General features: G+C 36.5%; 1 non-coding gene across 1 annotated transcript; it reads right to left on the bottom strand.

The window, feature by feature from the left end:
- Nucleotides 1-5,122: 5,122 nt before the first annotated feature.
- On the bottom strand, nucleotides 5,123-5,226 carry LOC138839100 (U6 spliceosomal RNA). Its single transcript, XR_011375842.1, has one exon. It is a non-coding gene; the product is annotated as a U6 spliceosomal RNA (small nuclear RNA).
- Between the last annotated feature and the right edge of the window lie 3,343 nt (nucleotides 5,227-8,569).

Here is an 8,569-nt window from a genome sequence, read left to right as displayed (position 1 = left end):
CATTGATATTTGTCTATTCTCAGCCCTATCTCTCAGTTCCTGTATTTTTCTTTGATTAGCATCCTCACGTTCATGCATTTCCTGTACTTCTCTTTGAGTGTTCTCAGCCTGTTCACACCATTGCTGACTTTGTTCTCAGCCAGCTCACGTAATTGCTATCTATCTCTTTGATTGATCTGAACCTGCTCACGCAATTCCTTTATTTCTGTTTAAGTGTTCTCAATCTGCTCAGGAAATTCCTATATCAATCTTTGAGTAGCTTCCTCATGCTCATGAGACTCTTGTATTGATCTTTGGTTTGCCTCCTCTCTCTCCCTATCATTCTCACATTGAGACCTTTGCATGTTTTCACTCTTTTCATTTATGTTGTTTACCTGTAGTGTTTGTAGAGCTTTTTGGGAACTCTCCTCTGGATTATTCATTATCCGTTCTGTCCCCTGATTGTCATGAGTAGGAGTTGAGATCCCCGGGATTGCCATTTTTCTTGTGTTTTTCCAGCTTGTTCTGCCCATTTGGGATGAGAATAACACCAGTTTTGTGCTAGAACACTATTTTAAGGTAACTGTCAAACAAAGTCTGTAGTTGCACTGTCAAAAGTCTGCAGATACAATCTTGTTCAAGAGATACAATCTATTGAACACTAAACAACTATGGCTTAATGGCCTAAGAAGAGCAAAGGAGAATTTGGCAACCAGAAATTATTAGATTTAGGGAAAATGTGGGGAAAAATACTATTAGAGGGATTTGGGAAGGTGAGGGAGAGTGGAATTAACCATGTCCTCCTCTCAAAGAGGGAAATGGATTGGACAGAATGATAGCATAGAGAGAAAAAAAGGAAAAAAAGAAAAAGAAAGAAAGAATAAGAAAAAAAGAAGAAAAAGATAAAAGAGAGAGAAGAAAAATATGGAAAAACAAAAATTTAAAATTAAAAAGTGAAACCATTAAAAACTGCAAGTTTAAAGGAATAGTATTCAGAGAAGAATGAGGACGGGATGAGAGGAGGGGAGGGATAGAAAGAAGACATGAACAACTAGAAAAATAAAAATGTTTAAAATATTATATGGTTATAAAGAGGTAATACTGCTATTAAAGAAGTTAAGTCTTAGAGGTTTTGAATTGAGTAATAAATTTCTGGATTAAGTGTGTACACAATGGAGGATAAGATCTAATATCGATGACGGCTATGTTTGTGGGTGAGCAGAACAGCAATTAAGTCATGCAGAAAAGAATGAAGGAGAAGAAGTGAAAAGAATGAGAAAAGAAAGAAAAAGAAAACGATCAAAAGGTCAGTACAGAAAAAAAAACACACACATATACACCTAAAATAAAATTTATATGAGGAAAAAATAATATAAAACAAAAATTTTAAAAAATTAAAATTTTAAAAAAATTAAAAATAAGGTACAAAAAAGAAAGGCCTTTGATTTTTTGGGGTGTGGGGGATGGGAAGATTCTGTATCTCCCTGTGTCCATAACCAGTCTCTTGGTGGAGTCTCTGGTCTGCTTGTGGTCTTTGGTTTTCCTGCAGCTTGATTGAATACTTAAGTCAGTTTGTTTGGGCAAGCTGAAAAATGCTTTGCTTTACCCAGGATTTTGTGATCCTCCTCCGAGAATAGTTCAGTGGGAGAGGGATCTGTTTTCAGTATCGCAGAAGAGGGAGATGTCTGTGCCCTCTAGTTTGGAAATGATGACATGAGGCTAGGTTCTGGGTTGAGTTGAGGCCTTTCAGCAAACAGTAGTTCTTTCCTGAGGGGCTAGCTTCTGAGATATTCTCAGAGTCCAGCCTCAAGCCTTTCTCAGGGTTATGTTTACTGAATTTCAATTTATTGTCTAAGCTGCTGTAGTGAGGGGCAGCCTCTGGCTCTGTTCACCCAATGAAGAAAGCCACTCCTGGGAGCAGAACTTCCTCTGCTTGGGGTGAGTGACTATTTCCTGGGATGGGTTGAGCCTGGTAGGTCTGGGCAGGTTCCTCTGACCTGCTAAATGACTGTCTTGTTTTCTCCCAAGGCCTGAGTTGGAGCTGGCAGCTCATCCAGGCCTTTGTGTGTATCAAGATGGAGATTAGTGTTGAGAAAATTATAATTAAAGGCACTAAGTGCATAGCCTAAAGACACACAGTGAGGAAGGAAATGAGTCAAAGTTTCCAAAAGCCTTTCAGCAATACAAAAATGGTAGGTAAAATCTCTCCATTCTCTTATACTCTCAATTCAATATTCATATTGTCCAATAAATAATAACATAACAATTATGCCCATGGTAATTGCTTTTTGTCACATTTTGTCTTCAACACAGACTGTGTTGGTGATATTGGGTTATCATGCACAAACTAAGATTGTAAATTGAGGTCCGAAGAGAGCCAAATTTCTTCTGTTCCACAGTTCTAGTATACTTTTTAAAAAGTACTAAAACTTTTTTTTTTTTTTTTGTCGGTTGTGGGGATTGAACTCTGGGCCTGGGCACTGTCCCTCAGGTCTTCAGCTCAAGGCGAGTGCTCTACCACTTAAGCTACAGCGCCACTTCTGGTTTTCTGGTGGTTTATTGGAGATAGGAGTCTCACGGTTTCTCCTGCCCGGGCTGGCTTTGAACCGCAATCCTCAGATCTCAGCCTCCTGAGTAGCTAGTATTACAGGCATGAGCCACCAGCACCCGGCTAAAAAGTACTAAAACTTTTAAATACCATCAGTTACTGTTTTGTAAGAATCCCAAAACGAAATAAATTAACATGTAATCACTCCAAAATGCTTTAAAGGTAGGAAATGATAAAAGAGGTCTCTGTGAAGTAAAGTTTCTTCTACTTTTAAAATTATTCGTAAAGCCATGTGCTGGTTTTCACTCCTGTAATCCTGTCCACTTGGCATATCTACTTAGGAGTTTGAGATCTCTGGATAAGTGTTGGAAGCCAATCAGGGCAAAAAAAAAAAAAAAAACCATAAGATTATTTTTCAAAAATTTAAATGAACTAGAAAAGGGCCAGGAATGGAGATGTAGCTAATATATTAGCTGACCAATCTAGAGAGGAAAGGCCTAACAAGTCCTTGAAGCCTTTAGTTCAAACTCTGCTCATGCCAACAATCAGGTATGCACATGCACAAGCATGCATATGCACACACACACACACACACACACACACACACACACACACACACACACTCATTCAAAATATCTTCAGGTCAGTGTATTGCATTAATTTCTTTGTTAACGATATTATATGGGTAAAATAATAGAAAAAACTCTTCCATCTCAGAATATTTTTAAACTTTTTTATTGTAAAAATATTGTACAGAGGAATTACAGTTACATGAGCAAGGTATTGTGTACATTTCCTATCAAGCATTGTTACCTCCCCTTTGTTTTTCCCCCACCATCCCTTCCCTTCCACCTCCACAATTACACTCCTCACCACCCCCCTCCCAACTCCGCCTAAATTGTAAAGTTCGTTTTTCAACATAGTGTCTTGTGCATTTCATTGTTACAATGGGTCAACCTGTATCTCTATTTCAGCATTTTGTTTTTTCCCTTTCCCTCCACAAATTAGAGAAGTGTATATACAAGACGCAGATGCAACGACATCAAATACAGTGAAAACAGGGATTATGTTGTGTGGAAGGACCATATAAAAAATTAAAAAATCACATTGTACGTTATAATTACGTTAGAAACAACAGCAAGAAAGACAAAAAAAACCCACTCGTGTTCCTATCTTGGAGCTCATTTAGCTTAACATTACCTTATCTAGTCATATGCACATAGTTTTTGACCATTTCTGCTTATCCCAGACATATATTTACTTAATGCTAATAAAAGATACCATGGGACCTATGATTCTTTGGACTTGGCTTACTTCAGTTAATATAATTTTTTCCAAGTTTTTCCATTTCGTAACAAATTGGGTGATGCCATTCATTCTGATGGACGATAGAATTCCCATAAACACACACACACACACACACACACACACACACACACACACACACACACACACACACACACACACACACACACACACACACACACACACACCATTTTCTTGATGCATTCATCTACTGAGGGGCATCTGGGTTGGTTCTATATCTTAGCTATGGTAAATAATGTTGCAATAGACATAGTTGTATTGGTAGTTTTACTATCGTCTTGTTTGTTTGTGATCATTTGGGTGAATGCCCAAAAGTGGGATTGCTGGGTCATAGGGGAGGTCTATATGTAATCTTTTTTTTTTTGTGAAAATACTGTACAGAGGGGTTAAAATTACATAGGCAAGATAATGAGTACATTTCTTATCAAGCATTGTGACTTCCTTCTGTGTTTCCCCTTCCCATCCCTTACCATCTTCTTCCTGCCCCCCCAATCCTCCCTGCTCCCCCGCCCCCACCAAAGTTGTAAAGTTCATTTTCGACATAAAGACATGTACATCTCATTGTTGCAATGGGTCCTACTGTATCCCTATTTAAATGATTTGATTTTCCCCTTCCCCTCCACAAATTATACTGACATAAAATACAGTGAAAGCAGAGGTTATACTGTGGGGGAGGGGCATACAAAGCAACAAAGAAATAATCTTATAAATGTGTTAGAAACAATCGCATGAAAGAAAAAATAAACATGTGAATACATATCTTAGGGTTCATTTCCCTAACATCAACTTATCTGAACTTTTCTGCTTGACTCAGACATATATTAGATATTGCAAATAAGGGAAACCATGGGACCTATGTTTCTTTGGGCCTGGCTTAGTTCGCATAATAAAATTTTTTCCAAGTCTTTCCATTTCCTAACAAATTGGGCAATGTCATTCTTTCTGATGGAGGCATAGAATTCCATAATGTATATATACCACATTTTCTTGATCCATTCATCTACTGAGGGGCATCTGGGTTGGTTCCATATCTTAGCTATAGTAAATAGTGCTGCAATAAAAATAGTTGTGCTGGTAGCTTTAGTGTGGTCTTGTTTGTAAACATTTGGGTAAGTGCCCAAAAGCGGGATTGCTAGGACATAGGGGAGATCTATGTGGAGTCTTTTGAGGAACCTCCATACTACATTCCAAAGTGGTTGAAAAAGTTTACACTCCCACCAAGAATGCATTAGGGTTCCCTTCTGGCCACATCCCCTCCAGCATCTGTTGTAAAATATGGACCGCTTCACGAATTTGTGTGTCATCCTTGCGCAAGGGCCATGCTAATTTGCGTATTGTTGCAATTTTAGTGTATGTGCTGCCGAATTGAGCACAGAACATTTTTTATATATAAAGTGGAATTGATTTTCTTAAACTAGATAATTCAACAATATGTAATTTCAAAAATATTGTCGTGAAATTTTAGAACCATATATTTCTTACATAAGCACATATTTAAGAATAAAGTCAAGATTGATAATGTCAAAAACAAATTAATTCCGGATATTAGTTGTTCAAGAGATGTGTAGCAAGAGGAATTCAGTTATTCTATACAAGTCACCTGTCATAATAAATACTGCAGCAAGTGTTAAGGTTTGTTAAAAGTTTTAATTTTTTGGGTTGGGAAGCTGGATCAATGGTAGAACACATTCCTTGCTTGCATGAGGCCCTGGGTTCTAATCCTCAGCACCACATAAGCAGAAAAAAAAACTGGACATGGTGCTGTTGTGGCTCAAGTGTTAGAGTGCAAGCCTTGAGCTGAAGGGCTGAGGGATAGTATTCAGGCCCAGAGTTCAGGACTCATGACTGGACCTTCCTCCAAACAATTTAATGTTTTAAGTATGTTTAATTTTGGGAATTTGCTTATATATGCCAAAATTAAGACTTTTTGTCAGGTCAAAAAACTTTTCCATAAAGTATTTAAGATTTATGGTAGCAGACATATACTACTAAGTATGTCCATTTCAGAGTTTATAGAAACGCTACTAATGAGAAGTTGCAAAGTCTTTGTGTAAAGAAACAGAGCAAAGAGTTAAGACTTTTACTATAAAGTTTCTGTTAAAACTTTAGGGCTTCCTTTCTTTATATTTTAGCGAGGAACAAATGATGATATAAGCCATATATAAATTATGAGATGAGACATAAGTAGTAATCTTAGAGGGCAACTTTAAAGACTTCTCATAGCCTATAAAACTCGTTGAACATCATAATTTTAGCCAGTTTTAAATGTACAGGAATATGAGAAATAGTAAAATCTAATATGTAGTACACTTGAAAGATTGGAAACACTGGTATTTGTTTTTTATTTTATTAATCATTAATATTTAATTATTGTTTTTCTTTATTTGTAGCATTCTTTTCCTTGTTATAATATAATACAAATTTTTGTAAGTTGTCATTACGAGGTACTTTGAGAATGTTACTGGGATGGCCAAACCATTTTTTACAGGTGCATGTGAATTTACAAAGAGCAAAATTAACACAATATTGATTAAAAATTTTCTCAAGTAGAGTCTGAATCAGGAGTGTTGATAAATGTCCACACCGAAAATCTTAGCCCTAGGCTGAATCAGTGGTATTACAGAGTTGAGGCCACAAAAGTAAAGAATGTGTTTTGCTTAGTTTTTTTTGTTGTTGTTGTTGGTTGTGGTGCTTGGACTCTGGGTTCTGGATTCTGTCCCTCAGCTCTTCAGCTCAAGGTTAGTGCTACCACTTGAGGCACAGCACCACTTCTGTCTTTTTCTCCTTATGTGATGCTAAGGAATCAAACCCAGGACCTCATGCATGCAAGGCAAGCACTCTACCCCTGAGCCACCGACCCAGCACCTGAGAAACTCTATTTTAAAAAAACTCATCTAAACAACATTTGCTTTCTGCTTTGGGTTATATAATAAAATATATGAATATATTTTTATATTTTTATGTACTGTCATACTTCTAAATTTATACTAACTTCAGCCACTTTGTCCGTTTAAAAGTCATGAAATATCTCTGAGAGTTTGCTTCTGTGAACATTGTTTTTGCATTTATAATTTATTCTGAGTAATCTTTATTTTTTTCAAAATCACTTTATATTTTATGTTGATGGGTTATCATATATCAAATATTTTCAAATGTACCTGTAAAGTCTAAAGATAGCAGTATGAATATTCTCATACAGCTCTTGTTCATCTGTTATGCACTTTAAGAATTATATTTCTCTCTCTCTTTCACTCTCTATCATTTCCTCTCTTTCTCTTGAATGCTCCATGACTGCTTCTTAGAATATCTGCTGGTCTACTATTATCCTTCAGAATCCACTGGTTTTGTGGGAACATGATAAGGACCATCAGGTACCCTTGGATTCTTTAAGAGTTATAACAGTGCCGTGAAATTATTATTTGCCATTCTAAATGGTAAAACAACAGATCTAGGAATTCCTTTTCACTTTTAGTACTATTATAAATTTTGTCTCATAGGAATCATTGGGACGGATAAGATACTTTAACCAGTGACCAAAAAGATCTTTTTCTTTTACAAACATCCTTTTTCTTTTATTATCAGTAAGTAACAAAAACAAAGGTATCCTATGGAAAGTAGGCTGAAGTTGTTCACAGGGTTGAAAAGTAAGGTAATGGGGGAAGTGAGCACAGATCCTCAGAGCAGTTTATCATGTACATTTTGTGAAAATGACAATGTGCTGTAAACTGTAGATTAAATCAACCACTGAACACCTGATATATATGTATATATATATATGCATATATATGTATATGTACATCTATTTAAGTATGCATATATGTGTGCAATTGCCCTTATGTATGTACACATGTATGTTATACACACAAATACACACATACATATACACATGTATACATGCACACATGAGAAAGACACATAGATACAGCCAACACAAGTTTCAGTACCTGCTGAATAAGCATTAGAAGGAATGCTTGGAACCAAATAGGTTGAAGATGTATTTGTCTCTAAGAGTTCTTTTAACGCTCCTCCTATCTCTTAAAACTGGTAGTTTTGACAGATTCGACTTGCAAAATACAGTACATGTGATAGCAAATCACTCAGAAATCTCAGTAAGTAAAGTTCATATGGTGTCTCCTTGCTCCCCATGGAATGCTTGCTCTTGTTCACACTCTCAGCAACCAAAGCAGCAGGAGAATACCCTGGTAAAGAATAAAGTTGTAAGGCTTTAAATGACATCCTTCCTTGAGCTCTTTTCCAACAGCCAGCATCATATCCTAAGCAGATGAGTGAGTTCTCAGAAGACTGGAACTCAGGTCAAGATTTAACCAACCCATGTGAAAAGTTCTATGAGAGAAATGTTGACTGAGGTGTTGCTGATTTCGTGGCCAAGAAAATAAGAAAAAAAAGAAAATATTTTAATATATTAAAATTTGAGAATAATTGGTAACTAATCAATAAATGTGTAGAATACAATTATAGCACCTGATGGATAAAATGGCAGGAACTCCCAAATACCTCTCAGTCCTATCTCTCAACGTTAACAGACTTAACTCTCCAATTAAGCAACATAGATTGTCTAGTTAGATTAAAAAGCAAGATCCTTCTATCTGCTCCCTTCAGGAGTCACATCTTCCCATAAAAACAAACACATTTTGAATGTGAAAATCTGGAACAAAATCTACCAAGCAAATGGCCCCAATAAACAGGCGGGAGTTG

Source organism: Dipodomys merriami, unplaced genomic scaffold, assembly GCF_024711535.1.
Source record: "Dipodomys merriami isolate MVZ:Mamm:240054 unplaced genomic scaffold, mDipMer1.0.p SCAF_292, whole genome shotgun sequence".
Taxonomy (NCBI): domain Eukaryota; kingdom Metazoa; phylum Chordata; class Mammalia; order Rodentia; family Heteromyidae; genus Dipodomys; species Dipodomys merriami.
Note: the sequence above shows the minus strand (reverse complement) of the source record. Positions and strands in the feature narration are given on the sequence as shown.